General features: G+C 33.9%; 1 protein-coding gene and 2 long non-coding RNA genes across 5 annotated transcripts in view; 1 reads left to right on the plus strand and 2 right to left on the minus strand.

Moving 5' to 3' along the window:
* Positions 1-16,750, minus strand: part of LOC143242757 (exocyst complex component 6-like) — a 43,784-nt gene that overhangs the window by 13,220 nt on the left and 13,814 nt on the right. The gene's annotated exons all lie outside the window — the stretch shown is intronic.
* LOC143242758 (uncharacterized) lies at positions 512-11,291 on the plus strand. The gene is made up of 2 exons (XR_013023204.1): positions 512-738; positions 3,768-11,291. It is a non-coding gene; the product is annotated as an uncharacterized LOC143242758 (long non-coding RNA).
* On the minus strand, positions 2,794-16,591 carry LOC143242759 (uncharacterized). 2 transcript variants are annotated; one of them, XR_013023206.1, is made up of 4 exons: positions 14,564-16,591; positions 11,296-11,361; positions 4,433-4,514; positions 2,794-3,095 (listed from the first exon to the last, which is right to left on the minus strand). It is a non-coding gene; the product is annotated as an uncharacterized LOC143242759 (long non-coding RNA). The 2 variants fall into 2 exon arrangements; XR_013023205.1 differs by having other exon boundaries at positions 11,296-16,587.

The following is a 16,750-nucleotide window of genomic DNA, read 5'->3' on the forward strand; positions in this document are numbered from 1 at the left end:
ACCATAATCAATATATAATTTGCAATATATGGCAAAAGAATGTACAAATAATAAGTATCATGAAAAAACGACGACAACCAAAAAGAACGTGCATTAATAATTATTATAGTTTAAAAGAAATACATGACAGAACAAATAGTGGATAAAAAAAACAACTATTAACTAGCTCATGATAAGCGTTGTATGATGCAACCATAATAACCATGACGCTTATTAACCATAATAAGATAATATATATATATACACACACATTGCTGGCCAAAATCTCAAGGCCAATGAACATAAAGAAAAAATATGCATTTTGCGTTGCTAGACTCAACCACTTATTTGATTAGAGGTTCGAAAGATGAACATAAGAAAAGGGAAAATAAAATTTAAAACGTTTTAGCATTTAACAAGGAAAATGTGACACTATGAAATTAGCCTAAATTCCTAAATACTAGCTGGTCAAAAGTTTAAGACCATACCAAAACGAAATCTTAAATTACTTTATTTCTCTTGTGTAGCTTTTTCTCCATGTCATGTTCACAAGAAAGGGACTTTGTTTATTGTTTTTATAATTTAGGTATTTCTGTATTGTTACGTTTAATGACAGGTCTTTTGCATTAAGAGATTAGAATCTAGATAACATAAGATTTTGATCTGTTTATAGGATATTGACAAAGCTGCAGATGTTAGAAAGAAGTTCCTGTCTCATAGATCAGTACACAGTAAGAGATGACCTCTCTAGCAGATATTGTAAGTCAGCATTTGTTGTTATTTGGTACTCCTTGTGTTGTCCTGTTGTTAACTTATACATACCACATTTGTTTTCTACGGATCTAAAACATAACAGCAAGGAAACTGCACTGAACGTAAATAAGCTTTAATAATTTACATTCACAGTAGTCAAGTGCATGAAGTAACAGTACATTTCTGTAGATTTTCTAAGTGTCATATTCTTAAGATAAAACAACGCATCTTCTTTTGTTAACAAATACTGAACTCGTGAAAATCATTAAGATAATGAAAATGACATACAAGATAATTTTTGTCTTTTTTTTTTATAAAGTATTGAAACTTACATATTTATACCTAAGGTAACAGGCCTGCAACTTTCTGTCATTCTGTTCTGTCTTCAGTTTGTCTGTTTTGAATTTCGAACTAAGCTATTCAAGAACTACCTGTGCTAGCCGTCCCTAATTTAGCATTATAAGACTAGAGGGAAGTCAGCTAGTCATTACCACCCACTGCCAACTATTGGGCTACTCTTTTACCAAAGAATAGTGGTATTGACCATCACTTTATAATGCCCCATAGCTGAAAGGGTGAGCATATTTGGTGCAACTGGGATTCAAACCTGCGACCCTCAGGTTACAAGTCGAACGCCTTAACCCACCCGGCCATGTTGGGCCCTGTCTTCAGTTAATAACGCTAAAACTTACTGTTTGTCTGGGTGTTGAAACATTTCCTACAACCTTGTTTAATATACATTTTTAAAACTTTTTTCAATATGTTATTTGTGTAGCTTTAATTTAAGACAACAATCAGCTTGGTTGTTTTTAGGAAAAATTCCTTTAAAGTAAAACATGATGTATTTTTATATATTTAAAAACGGCTGGTATGGGTTGAGAAGATTTTTTATGTAGAGGGCAAACAACGTTTTGACCTTCTTATGTCTCTGTTAGGTTCACAAAGAAAGAAAGAGGTAACTGACCGATAGCTGACCACATGTTCTAAGGGGGTTGTGTAATTGAGTGTAGGAATGTAGAGGATGTGCTTGATGTTTGATTATATTTATTAATATAGTTTATGTATAAAGGTGTTCCTTTGTATTGGTATTCATGTTGTACTTTTATACAGTAATGTTAACCCTGAAAAGAATGGCAATATTTTTCATATATGCTTCCATGTTGTTGTTGTTTTTGAGTCTGTACCATCAGTAATGATGAGAGATATGATTATATTTTGCTACAAATATAATTGATATTTAAGCTTTCCAGTAAAGGCACCTAAGTGATATACTTGTTATTGTCTTTGACTGTTTAATGAATGTTTGAGATAAAGATTTTACTTGAAGCCAATCTCTCTCTTTGCTTCAACTTCAGTCAAGGTTAGAGAATTTAGAATTTTGCTCTTCAGTACATTTCCTGGTGAACCTCCTGTTATTCTGCCAGTTACTCAATAGAAAACTGGTAAAATACCACATTTCATCACATTCTCTAAGTTATTATTATTGACATTAGGTGGTGAATTACATGTTTTTTTATTGTTGTTGTTTTTGTTTTGTTTTCTATGGATAAGTAAAACTGTGTTTTTGGAAAAAACGACTGTACATCCTTATTCTGTAACCTTCTAGTTCCCAGACCTCTTTGAATCTAATAATTAGATGACTTACCAATAATAAAATAGAATTACTTTGTGTACACCCTTACATTCTTCCTCCTGTTAAATTCTTGACACAGATTTCTTTCAACTTACTATTGGAAGGTTCTTTGTGTATGTGTGTTTTCTATTAGCAAAGCCACATCGAGCTATCTGCTGAGCCAACCGAGAGGAATCGAAACCCTAATTTTAGCATTGTAAATCCTCTGTACCATTGGGAGGCAGGTTCTTTGTCTTCATTTTCTTGTAGAAGTTACTCTTGTCACGGAGAAAACAAAATTTTCTAGATGCATCATTCTCTTCAGGAGTAGTTGGGAGGTTATCGTAATATATCGGTAGACTTGAATTCTTTGAATTTTTCCCTTGTACACTATCCTCTTGAATATTTTAAAAAAATCAAAACATTTAATAAACTCTGTTTCCAGTTGCTTTTTGTTTAAAGAGAATGTGCTGTTTAATCCTGGTTTTTCCATTTTCAAAATACATGGTTCATCCACATAACTGATTGTTAATAATTCTCTCATCAGTATTTTCTTCCTATCAAAAGATGTTTGAACTGTTTAAACATAGGTACACATTTCATTTCCTTCTATGAAATAGTGTTTTATTGTTAAAAGTGTTCGCACTTGTTCCACCTTTCTTTATGAACCTTCTTGAAAGTAGTGTATAAGAATTTTCTACACGTTCACGCACTTGTTCCACTTTTTTTTTGTGGCCTTTATAAATTTATCCTGGAAAGGAAAATTATGTTACTTTCCCATCACAACTCCAATTTCTTTTACACTAGCCACAGTTAACTTTTCTGATAGTAACACTAGTACCTGCTTACATAAGTTAAGGAAAACATTTTAAGACCTTTATTTGATCATTTGAATTATACAAGTGTAATAAGCCCTCATAAGATACCATTAAAGTTTAACACTACATTAAAGTACAAAACAAATAATCTCGTAGATGCATTTTTGGTCAAAGAAGACTAAAATCTCATGGCAACAAATAACAGGAGTAAGTGATACCCAAATACAAGACTGTTTTTCAAATACTGGTTTTAATAAAGTCAGTTATAGTCTTAATTAAGAATGAAATTTCAAATAATATGTAGTTGTTTAGTTATTAAGCATTATTTGGTAGCTACATAACATAATTTCTGTTTACAAGTAACATATTGGCTCAGAAAATATTTTCAGCATAAGTAACAGTAATTTGTAACAAAATCTGATATTTCTGGGACCATTTTATCTGTTCAGCTTCGTAGCTTCATGGTTTATGTTTTTTTATTTAAAGTCTCGGTAATTTCATTATTCCTATCTTTGATGGGATTGTTTTGTTTTAGGGTAATGTGCTAGACTCTGGATATAGAATTATTCAGTTACTTTGTCTTTCAATTTATTTAATTTTTACAGGAACTTTGAAACAAGTGCATCACTTTGGAACATATTTCGAATTCTGACAGAGTTAAAGAAGAGAACTGAAGTTTCATGGTGAAAATAAATAAAGTGAAACTGTTAATAGTCCTTCAAACTGGTTAACAGACACAAGAAGATACCAAGATAGGAATGTACTTCAGGACTATCTGTACCTCTTTCAAGGGTGTTTAATTAGTTACCACAATCCAGAAGTGACAAAATATCTGAAGCATCTGTCTGACTTCATGTATGCGTAAGGATGTATATTTAGTTTACTTTCTACATGAGTATGTAATAACTTATACTACAAGTTACTAGTAATCTTTCTTCCTGTGTTTCAATCAAATGAAATCCATTACAATACCACAAGGTGTCTCCTCTTCTTTAAGCTGTGGGTGTGTTACAAAAGAAGTAGTCAATCCTTTAGCACAGGAGGTGGGAGAAGTAGTGGTTTGCTATCTTCTCTCTGATAAGTAGCTCAAAATTAAAGATTGTGGCAGATAGTTTCAGTAGCTTTTGCCATAAATACAAAATACTGTTAATGATTGTTTATCTTTGAGTAAAGGTTTGGTTTACACTTAAAGTAAGTGACTTATAAGCTGCTACTTTATACAAAATCCATAAAGACATTTTATAAACATAAACAATTACCACTTCCTCACCTTCATTTTCTACAATGTGTAGTCGTATTTGTTTTCTTCTGATAAGTTCAGCTGCTGATGTCCAGTGCATGTACAGTCATATCTAACAATGATGTCAGTGATGGTGTAAAGTTCAAAAATACAGAAATGTACATAAATATCTGTACTAGCCTGGCTCAGTTTTTTTTTACCAATCACACAATAGATACATTTCACAACAGTTAAATATAGCTAAAGATCAAATTGTAGAGTCTTGAGTATCAATTTCAATTAGAGAATGTTTTAGTAAAACTGTACTTAAAGATTGGTTTAATGTTATACTTAATTGTTGCTTACTTCATGAATGAACCAGAATACCTGTTACTAATAACTATAACACAGGTTTGACATGGAGGTGTAATTGTAATGAATTTCCACAGCCAAGAAAATCGTATATGTAAGACATAATGGGATTGCTAATAACATTGTGTTAACAAGTATGAAAAGTCCAATGCCAACTGAAATTTTGAAACACTGTTCAGCATAAAATGTTTTAGTATTTGTTTAAAATGCATAATTGATTATCTTGCATAGTATAACTGAAGTATTCTGCTTTCATACAATATTTGTTATTCTTGCATAACTTAAGTATCTTTCTTCATCATTGTACGTGTTACCGTTGTAACTATGGCTTCTTTATGGTATTTGTTATGAAGCCACTACATTAACAGTTGACAACTTTGATTTCAGTAAGGTATTTGTTGTGACTTCTCTGAGCGAGATTAACAGTGGCTACCGTATTATGTTGGTTGGCGGTTTATGTAAATTTCTGTTTGTTAAACGGTGTGTTACCTGTGGATTATCGATTAATGTATATGTTTGAGAGACTGTCATGTATTATGTTTATTCAAACATATAACAATAGAAAATCAGAAAAACCAACTTCAGTGATTAACTCTTTCACTGCAAAGTCCGACTGCAGTCGATCCTACGACTTTTTGACATTTGCGACTATCGTCAAATTTTTATATTGTCTTTTTTATTCATCAGGTAGTAGCACTTTAGGGCAAATGCATAGCTTCCACTTAATAAGCATTAGATGTTTATCTTGGAATATTTACTTGTTCATGAACCTGATCACGTGATTAGTATTGTTTCAGGGATGCAGAAAAAGGGAAGAATGTTGTCAATAAAGTTTCCAAGATGGCTTCGTGTAGGTGTTCGTCATTCACTGCAGCTCAAGTTTTGTAAATAACTCAGCAAGATTCAGACTCAAGGAGTGACTGCTTTGAGTACGAAAGCTCAGAAGAAGACTCGGAAAACAATGGTGAAGAAAGTACATTAAGCACACAAAGCAAATTGAAAGTAACCAAGATAGTAGAGACAGTTAAAACCACGAGGGGGCGTTGTTCCACTACAAGGGGAAGAACCACCATGGTTCGACAAAGGGCCCGAGGAAACAGTTCAGGAATTCCACCACAAGTACAGTCCCAATCTCTGCCTGAACCCTGACCATCGACCATTTCAGAACAGGATCTCAGTGGGAAACACTGGAAGAAATGGAAACGTTTGAACAGGATTGATACTTTCGATACTTGTGGTGGGCTGACCACAGATGGCCCATTGTGCAGCTTTATGTTTATATACAAGCAAAGAAATTTCTATATACTATAGGAAGCACCCAGATTTTATCTTTCATTAAATTTTCTTTTTTGTTTCATCGTGATAAGTTTGTTTTGAAATTTCGCACAAAGCTACTCGAGGGCTATCTCTGCTAGCCGTCCCTAATTTAGCAATGTAAGACTAGAGGGAAGGCAGCTAGTCATCACCACCCACCGCCAACTCTTGGGCTACTCTTTTACCAACGAATAGTGGAATTGACCATCACTTTATAATGCCCACACAGCTGAAAGGGTGAACATATTTGTGCAACTGGGATTCAAACCCGTGACCATCAGGTTACAAGTCGATCGCCTTAACCCACCTGGCCATGTTGGGCCCTGTCTTCAGTTAATAACGCTAAAACTTACTGTTTGTCTGGGTGTTGAAACATTTCCTTCAGCCTTGTTTAATATACATTTTTAAAACTTTTTTCAATATGTTATTTGTGTAGCTTTAATTTAAGACAACAATCAGCTTGGTTGTTTTTAGAAAAAATTCCTTCAAAGTAAAACATGATGTATTTTTATATATTTAAAAACGGCTGGTATGGGTTGAGAAAATTTTTATGTAGAGGGGCAAACAACGTTTTGACCTTCTTCTGTCTCTGTCAGGTTCATAAAGAAAGAAAGAGGTAACTGACCGACAGATGACCACATGTTTGAAGGGGTTTGTGTAATTGAGTGTACGAATGTAGAGGGTGTGCTTGATGTTTGATTATATTTATTAATATTGTTTATGTATAAAGGTATTCCTTTGTATTGGTATTCATGTTGTTCTTTTATACAGTAATGTTAATCCTAAAAAGAATGGCAATATTTTTCATATATGCTTCCATGTTGTTGTTGTTTTTTTCGACTCTGTACCATGGTACATTTCCTGGTGAACCTCCTTTTATTCTGCCAGTTACTCAATAGAAAACTTATAAATACCACATTTCATCACATTCTCTAAGTTATTATTATTGACATGAGGTGGTGAATTACATGTTTTTCTTTTATTGTCATTGGAACTAACTCTCATTTTTCCTAATTACCGTTAGAACTACGAATGAGCACAAAAGTTTCGTTAATGCACAAAATGAATTTGGTTTGTTTGTTTTGCGCGACGGGGATGCGAACTTCGGATTACGAGTCGCACGCCTTAACGCGTTTGGCCATGCCGGGCCAATAAATTTGGAATTAAAGACGTAGTGCATAACTTTTACTTAAAATCAGCACTTAAATACGTTTCAAATATTGAGGCCAAAAAGTCAAATAACTAAAACATTACCCACCATGCTTCACTAACATGCTTTTTAAGTGGCAGTTTTCAAGTCGCAAAACTGAACACAGTAAAACAGAAACATATCTTTATGTACAAGAACTTTCCTGAACCTAACATGATTACATCAGTAAAATGATCTGATTACTCGCGTGGGCTATAAGTTGGGAACCAAATCCCTGGTTTAATTTTTTTTTTAAATTCACTCTTCACATTTTCTCTGTCTAAATCATGCAAAGAGTATTATTTTGTATCATAGTAGGTCAGTGTGATAAATAAATGAAACCTTTATTAAAGTGAAAGGAGATCATATTTTTATGATAAATAAAATACCTTGTTAAAGGACCAAATAGAGCAAGACTAATTCCAAGAAAGGAATATGATAAGTTGAGAATATTTCTATGATGTAGCTTTCTGTGTCCAAAGGTCAGTATTCATGTAAAATGATGACGTAAAATTATATAAATAGTTAATTAAGCAATGAATACTCTCTTATCCACTAAGTGACATGAATTATTTTAACTCGGTGAAGCTCTGATATTAGCGGTTGCTGGATATTTGGTTTTAGTTTACTTATGGCTCAGTTACAGTTCTTGACTAAAGAATCTAGTATAAAGTTATTAAGCATGTATGTTGCTTTTTTTCTTTTTCTGGAGCTAATGATAGTTTATAAAAATTGTGCAGTCAGTGCTGCATTTTTTTAAATCTAAATTAAAATTTTCATTGTGTGCATTAATTATGGCATAATGACCAAAATAAAAATATATGTTGTGCAATATGATAATCAGTAAATATAATTAGAAAAATATTATTTAGTTTATATGCAAAAACGGCTCGTTTGGGTTGAGAAAATATTTTACATAGAAGTGCGAACAACGTTTGCAAACAAAGTTTTACACTTAAATCTTAAACCAAACACATATTTACAGATAAAACTATAAGAAAACATCTTTTTACACTTAAAACTAAAACCAAAAACCTTTTTACACTTAAAACTAAAACCAAAAACCTTTTTACACTTAAAACTAAAACCAAAAACCTTTTTACACTTAAAACCAAAACCAAACACCTTTTTACACGTAAAACTACAACAAAACATCTTTTTACATGTAAAACTAAAACCAAACACCTTTTTACACTTAAAACTAAAACCAAACACCTTTTTACATTTAAAACTATAACCAATCACCTTTTTACACTTAAAACTATAACAAAACATCTTTTACAGATAAAACTAAAACCAAACACTTCTTTACACTTAAAACTAAAACCAAAAACCTTTTTAAACTTAAAACTAAAACCAAACACCTTTTTACACGTAAAACTACAACAAAACATTTTTTTACACGTAAAACTAAAACCAAACAACTTTTTACACTTAAAACTACAACAAAACAATGTTTTACACTTAAAACTAAAACCAAACACATTTTTACACTTAAAACTAAAACCAAACACCTTTTTACATTTAAAACTATAACCAATCACCTTTTTACACATAAAACTAAAACCAAACAATGTTTTACATTTAAAACTAAAATCAAACACCTCTTTACACTTAAAAGTATAACAAAACATCTTTTTACACTTAAAACTAAAACCAAAAACCTTTTTACACTTAAAACTAAAACCAAACACTTTTTTACACGTAAAACTACAACAAAACATCTTTTTACACGTAAAACTAAAACCAAACAACTTTTTACACTTAAAACCGGCCCGGCATGGCCTAGCGCGTAAGGCGGGCGACTCGTAATCCGAGGGTCGCGGGTTCGCGCCCCCGTCGCGCTAAACATGCTCGCCCTCCCAGCCGTGGGGGTGTATAATGTTACGGTCAATCCCACTATTCGTTGGTAAAAGAGTAGCCCAAGAGTTGGCGGTGGGTGGTGATGACTAGATGCCTTCCCTCTAGTCTTACACTGCTAAATTAGGGACGGCTAGCACAGATAGCGCTCGAGTAGCTTTGTGCGAAATTCCAAAACAAACAAACAAACACTTAAAACTACAACAAAACAATGTTTTACACTTAAAACTAAAACCAATCACCTTTTTACACTTAAAACTATAACAACACATCTTTTACACATAAAACTAAAACCAAACAATGTTTTACATTTAAAACTAAAATCAAACACCTCTTTACACTTAAAGGTATAAAAAAACATCTTTTTACACTTTAAAGAAAAACCAAACTCCTTTTTACACTTAAAACTCAAACCAAACACCTTTATACACTTTAATACCAGACTTTTAGAGTTATAAGTGTTCGTTCGTATTACTGGGCTCCACCAGATGTCCTTAATCTATGGGTGCCTTTGTATTTAAAATTCGAATATTTTAATATTTGTTTGCAAGGAGTTTAACATCGAGATGGCGCTGCGAAATTCATCATTATCGATTTGAACTAAAGCGCAAAAACAATACAAACATGACAGTATCGATGCTTCATAAAAAGTAAAATAAAACACATTTTGACTTTATGTGGTGCGTAAATGAGTCCAATGTTTTTAATTAGGAAGTTTCTAGCTAGCATAAATGTAAACTTGTTAGAGAATTTCTACTGTTTAAAATTTTGGCATGACGAAAGGGATGTTTGATCATCAGATAGGATACATCAAAGTTCTATAGTTATCCAAGCAAAGAAAATTTTGCTAATGCCGGTTTGTTAAACAGCTGAAGAAAATAAGCAAATATAAATGTCCCGCATGGCCAGGTGGTTAAGGTGCTCGGCTCGTAATCCGAAGGTCGTGGGTTCGAATCCCCGTCACTTCGAACATGCTCGCCCTTTCAGCCGTGGGAGCATTATAATGTGACGGTCAATACCACTATTCGTTGGCAGAAAGAATAGCTCAAGAGTTGGCGGTGGGTGGTGATGACTAGCTGCCTTCCCTCTAGTCTTACACTACTAAATTAGGGACGGCTAGGTGCAGTGGGCTAACAACCGACTCACTTAAAAAGAAGTTGTAGTATATGAAGGATGGAAGTACTCACATTATGCCTCATACGTATATATGTCTCTCTACTACGAAACAAACAGAGTAAATAGAGTACAACAATTTCCTAGGCCATAAAGTATAGTACGACGCATACCCACACAGCTGTTGGGTTCGACCCCACTGAAAACGTTAATTAAAAGAACTTCTTAATATATGATTTGCTACTAAAGAACACAGTTGTGTTAACTAAATTTATAGGCCAATTCCTGTTTCACAAACCTTTTTAATTGTCTAAAGTTCCAGGTTATTTGATAAAAATCATTTTAGTTGTTTTATTATTTACTTCTTGTTATTAAAGTCAAGTTGTACATAAATTATTTATCTATTGAAAACACTATATGGGTTACATCATATATCTAAACTGCTCTGACATCCAGTGAAATGTGAATTACAGTCAGTAAATAAGATTAGTAATTATTAGAACATGAGCTGTGAAGTTATTGTGTGCACATTTGTTATTTCTTTTATTTCTACAAATAACTTTAATAATATGATAAAAGTATAATGTTATTATATTTTAATTACAATTTAATGTTTGTCTTTCTGAATTATTTACTATAATATATGAAATATGCTATTAAGCGCAATCTACATTACATAAACTAATTATGTAAAATCGTACTAGTTGAAGTATAATATTTATAATTGGTTAAAGATGTAATACTGAAGACATTTTACAATGTTCTTCATTGTGACCAACACTTGTTTTGAAAAGTAAAGTTTTCTTTCATTGTTTCATGTTTAACTATATGGTGTAAGTAAGCAACATTGACCACGATATAATATTTCACATTGTTCGTATGTCATTTGAATAAATGGGAAGAGAAACACAGTGTTCTAATTAGTAGTTTTAAAATATAAAACACATTATTATACTTGTGTTGTGAATTGTTTGTATATTTCTGTTATCAGCCAGTAATTAAAATACCACTGGGCTTGTTATTTGAACAATAAACAGATATGCGAGGAATGTGAGAAAAGTATTACCTCTTGTCTATTGTTGACTTTGTTCTTTCGAGGACTAGCCTGCAATGTGAGAAAGACACAGATGAACTGTGCAAAGAGATGGGTCAATATGCAAATAATTAAACGTATTAAAAGATAGAAATAAATACATTTTCATAATATCTTATTATAAATGGAGCTGAAAGTTCATTCTAAATCCCATATCTAAAAGTTTTCTTGATAATTTGTATAGTAAATCTACTTACACTATGAAATACTATTCAGTAGTGGTATAGATATGTCTCGTATACAATAATTTTTTAAAAATAAATTTTTGATATCATCATGGATGCATAACAAAAATATTCACCCCTGGATATTAATTACTAAAACAGTGATTTGTTTTTGTTTTTAAATTTCGCGCAAAGCTACATGAGGATTATCTGTGCTAGCCGTCCTAATTTAACAGTGTAAGGCTAGAGGGAAGGCAACTAGTCACCATCGCTGACCGCCAACTCTTGGGCTACTCTTTTACCAACGAATAGTGGGATTGACCTTCACATTATAACGCCCACATAGCTGAAAGGTCGAGCATGTTTGGTGTGACGGGGATTCGACCCCGCCACTCTCGGGATTACCTTAACCACTTGGCCATACCGGGCCTAAGCGATTACTGTGTGTGTTTTTTTCTTATAGCAAAGCCACATCGGGCTATCTGCTGATCCCACCGAGGGGAATCGAACCCCTGATTTTAGCATTGTAAATCCGTAAACATACCGCTGTATTAGCGGGGGACAAAAGAGAAACAGATAAGGTGAGTACTTTCTCCATCTTTTTACTGTGGGTTAAAGTATACCCACGACATTCACTAAAAATATACCACTGTTTGTCCTGTTTCTTCCCTCTCCCCCAACACCCGGAGATACATCAAGTCAGATTATCGCCCGGAATTGTTTCCCGGTGGAACAATGGTAAATTTAAAGACTTACAATGCTATAATTACGGATTAAATTCCTGGTGTTAGGCACAGCATATCACTCACTGTGATTTTGCTCTGTAACAAAAAGCAGCAAGTACTTCTAAAGCGTATGTGTTATTTTTAAAACCCAGTAACAGGTATGAGCAAATCCTTCATTAAACCACGTGCAACAGAGGGCGGTGCATGCGTTTTCTGAAGAATTGAGATCTGAAATTAAAAATATGAACTTCATTACAACATTTAATTTTGTTTTCCCACGTATGATGAACAATGTCACCTAAGCCTACTGGATTTTGGGTCTGATTTTAACAGACCCAATCTGTCTTCCGTCTAGTCTTACACTGCTAAATTAGGGACGGCTAGCGCAGATAGCCCTCGAGTACCTTTGCGCGAAATTCAAGACAAACCAAACAAACAAACCAGTAATCCCGTCCATGCGTTCGAGTGACAGCCTGACATTATATACTTCCAATTGCTGAAACCCATGATTGACAGAGAAAAAATTATTTTACTAAGAACGATAACTCTAGTGACCACACTAACATTCTCGTAACCAATCACACCTACAATACGGTATTTTTAGAAACCTATCACAGACGGCAGTAACTCCTACATTTAGCCACACGACGCCCGTGTAGCGACGCCATATGATCGTTCATATTGAATTATTTTATTAAGTATGTGACCACTGTGATGGATTTACTAACACATATCTGATATCACAATAAACAATTCAAAGATGTATAAAAGGAGGGAAAGAAAGAAAAATAAATCCAGATGAAATGTTGGGTAATCAGTAAAGCCGCCCAATAGCCAGACACAATCGAAGTGGAGAAGTCTTTATTTAACAACTGGGTGAATAATAGGGAAAGATGAGAAGTGCAGAAACAATGAGAAAGAGACAAAATTCAAATGATAATCAAAAGATTATCTGTGGTAATAGACATGGACAGAGGCTTGATGAATCAGGAAAGGAAAAATGTAACACATTCAACCAGAGACTGGGCTGAGACAATGGAACTGACTAAAGCCATACATATAGGTGTGAAGTGTTGACACCCACAAAATGAGGGGCCACTCCATGAGGAGAAACTTGGGAGAATATAATCAATTTAAAACCAAATTTAGGGAGCCAGGAAAATGTAAAGCTACAATCATAATGTGGTGACCATGAGCACAGAGACCTGGAATTGGTACCACTGGCTCTATGATATAAGTGACTACTTTGAAGATGTTGTATTGAACCATAACAACCACCATCCCAGCAGAAGTAGAGGGAAGTGGGACAAAGCTTAAGAACCTCAATAAAGGTGGTATGGAGTGAACACTCCATGGTAGACCAGAGATTGGAAGGTGATGGATGTGTGAATTATTCATTCCAAACGTGAAGATGAAGGAGGAAGCTAAACTTTACTGAGGTGGAAAAGAAGAACTAATCACTGAATGAGGTATTGAGAAGGGTAAGAAGAGACTTCTCTCCATCATTAGGAATCCTATTCAATAGTGCATCTTGTTAGAGCAGAGTAGTGTGGTCTCTGGACTTCAAATGGATGGAAGCAAGCAGGAGCCAATAATCCACAGAATGAAGTGTGCAGAGACTCAGAGTCATAAAAAGTTTGTACCTCCACACAACTTAGAGCCAAGGTTAGTCTGAATGGTAGGGTCTTGAATTTGAGAATTGGACTTAAAGTTGCAAACAGCTATCAATAAAGTGGACACCATGGGGCAGAACAATAAAGTGTAGATTACTGGGATTAAATTAGGTTTCTGGTATCACAGGTTTCTATTCGGTTTCTGTCACGTTGAAGTAGCCAAAATCAAGTTTAGCCATGGGAAATAAATGAATACATAACAAGTCGAAAGATTTGAAGTCCCACTGATGAAAATTAGGATAATAAGATATACAGTTAACAATAATGAAAACAATCAGACAGAATAACTGAAATATTACAAGTAGTAAAGCTGTGTAACGTAGAAACTATTAAAGCATAATCAGTTAACAAAATAATGATAAATATCTTATGGGCAAACCATCTAATTGTATCTAGCCCACAAAGTATGGAATAATAAAGAATGTGCAAATTGACCAGAATTACCTTTAAAAAACACATTAATAATTAATGTCTAACTTAACAGATATCTAAATTAACAAGGACAATGAAGGACACATAATTAAGTCCTGCACTTCTAAAAATTAGGATTATAATAGTAATAGTAATGAACATCCAAGACAATTAAGTTTACCCAGAAAAAACAAAGCAGCAATCAGTAACTAACTTTCAATTCATCTAAAGTAACTCAGATGACAGAGGACATAAATATCTAACTTACCAAAGTATGAGCACTGGTGACAGGAAATATATAATTTCCCCATGTTTGAATAAGGACAAAGCTATAAGCAGGGCATCTTAACTGTGGATATATCAACTCTGTGTATGTTGACAAACTGGAAGAACTGGAAATAACAGGAAGAAAGGAGGGAAAGAACAATTTTCCACCAAAGTGAATGAAATGACACTGGTGGAAGATGTCAGAAAAACTGTCCAAATTTATTTATCACTGGTTGTATTGTTCCTTTGAACAGTGTCATGTTGGAGATAAAAACGATCACTAGATGTGCATGTGAATCTAGAGCCCAATGAATTTACATCTGTACCTCTTCTGCAGATAAAACTGAAGTCAATAGCGTTTTTTAACTGGAACAAATATCTGTGTTTTAATACATTAATCTAAAATTCATCCACAAGTGAATACAAAAATAAAATACAACTGAGCACGCAGGTGCTTATTTTCGTACATGAGCGAGCATGCGCATAAATTAATCGATGCTTATTTTGACACATGTGCTTGCAGATGATTATTTTCATATATATGTGCGCGCAGATGCGTATATTTATACATTACGCCGCAGGTATTTATTTTCGTAGATGGGCGCACGGGTGCTGATTTTGGTACATGATCGCGCAGTTTGTCATTTTGGGAAATGCGCGAGCTAATGGTTATTTTATTACATGCGCGCTAGCAGGTAATTTGACAGATAAGCGTCCATTTCCGTTCATTGGTAGATGCGCACGCACATGCTTATTTCCGTACATGAGCGCGAAGATGCTGATTTTGTGCATAAATTTGTACATTGACACGCAAAAGCTTATTTTCGTACATGTTCTTGTATGTGTACAAATTAATATTCCTACATGTACATAAATTAAAAGATGCGCACGCATGTGCTTATTTTGGAACATGTGCCCACAAGTGCTCATTTTCGTACATGCACACTCAAGTGTTTATCTTCCTACATGTGTGTTCAGGAGCTTATTTTGGTACATGCGCGTGCTAGTACGTAAATTGTAAGATGCGCGTGCAATTGCTTATTTTCATACATGTGCGATCAGGCGCTTGTTTGGTAGATGCGCACGCTGGTGCTTATTTTTTTCATGAGCGCGAAGTTAGTAAAATTGTAGATGCGCTCGCAGGTGCGTGACTTGGTACAATGGTGTTCACATATTTCAGCAAATAATACGGATTCATTATTTTGGCTTTCATTAAAATTATTATAAGCTTCTAATTATTTTTTAATATGTACAGGCTAGCAAAGATGTTAATCAAACAACGGATTTTGTCTGCAATGAACAGAATCAAAAAGGATTGAGATCGTGGAAATTGGTGGTTAAGGAGATGTCAAAAGTTTCTTCAAATCTTAGGTATGACGTATGGAAGTATTGTCGTATTCCGAGTAGCTGCATACAGTTAATCACAAATCATACTGAGATATTCATTCTAAAGGAACGAAAAGTTCATTGTATGTCAGGAAAATATGCCTCAACTCTTGAATCCACCACCATAGACTTGAATATTTGGAACACATAAGAGGGGCGATTTATTCTCGTGTATCTTTCTTAATCTGTCTTCTTCTACCTGTGTAAATAAACAAAAAAAAATGTGGTCTACACTTTTAGATCATGGGTGTTATAAGAGTAAGGTCAAATTTCATTGTTAGTCAAACAATAGTAAACTACAATTGGTAATGGATACTGTTGATTGACTGCTGTCATTATAGTATTTCCGTTCAAACTTAAGGAATTTATAGAGCAAACAACTCTTGAATCGTTTTGTTAGACTATTCAAAAGAAAGGAAATCAACAATAAATCAGATTAGGTCAACATGTTTCCTTGGGTGTTTGGATTGCTTGCTTTTGGCTTGATCTGACGAAAAGATATTGAAGCATGTATTGGCATTACGAACTTGATTTAAACTGTCCGAGTGGTTTTTAGAACAATATTATTGTAACTTTATTTCTGACAAAAGTTGTATTTCGTGTAACATCCTGAGAATTGGTATGCCAGAAGATTTGTATACACATGCAGTATGAAGGAATATTAATTGTAGTTTGTTTATAATTAGAAAACAAGAGACCAAATAATGGTTTCAGAGGAAGGGTAAGATTATAATATGAAAAATTAAGTGCTTTTACATTACATCAACAAGATAATTTCACTACATGAATCACATTCTACATA

The sequence above is a fragment of the Tachypleus tridentatus genome, unplaced genomic scaffold, assembly GCF_004210375.1.
Source record: "Tachypleus tridentatus isolate NWPU-2018 unplaced genomic scaffold, ASM421037v1 Hic_cluster_2, whole genome shotgun sequence".
Lineage (NCBI taxonomy): Eukaryota > Metazoa > Arthropoda > Merostomata > Xiphosura > Limulidae > Tachypleus > Tachypleus tridentatus.